We start from the raw sequence: 573 nt of genomic DNA, 5'->3' as shown, positions 1-573 counted from the left end.
TGTAATTCCATCAAGGAATCAAAATGTATTCTCATCTTCCTGCAAGAGAATAGGAAATTTACAAATAAATAAATAAAAATTAAAAGGAGAATTTCAAACTTGCATTACTATTGCTAGTTTTTTTTATTTATTTTTTGGGTTTTGTTTTTGTTTTTGTTTTTTGCTTTCAATATATTTATTCAATGAGAGGAAGAAAGTGGTAACCACGCCAGGGTCTCCACATCATAATTAACCCCAGTCTCAGCCAGCCTGGATCATGGAAGCACATGTGTGCCAAGCACACTCAGGAGGCCAAGGATAGTAATTCAGGACCTCCCATGTGAGTCCAGTTATATTATCACTGTGACACCATCTGGCCACTACTTCAATCTTTACTCTTCCTTTTCAAAAGATTACTCCCAGCACACAGCAACTCAGGAATATGGAGGCCCCAAACCACACTTTTCTAAGGTGCTGAACTTTAAAGAGTTAGTGTTGGTAACAAAGCATTCAGTTTCTCTGCTTTTTTTTTTTGAAAGGTTTTTTTTTTTTTTTTTTTTTTTTTTTGGGGGATTTTTACTGTGGGGCCGCTGC

The sequence above is a fragment of the Tupaia chinensis genome, unplaced genomic scaffold, assembly GCF_000334495.1.
Source record: "Tupaia chinensis unplaced genomic scaffold, TupChi_1.0 Scaffold145916_1, whole genome shotgun sequence".
NCBI classification, from domain to species: Eukaryota; Metazoa; Chordata; class Mammalia; order Scandentia; family Tupaiidae; genus Tupaia; species Tupaia belangeri.
Note: the sequence above shows the minus strand (reverse complement) of the source record.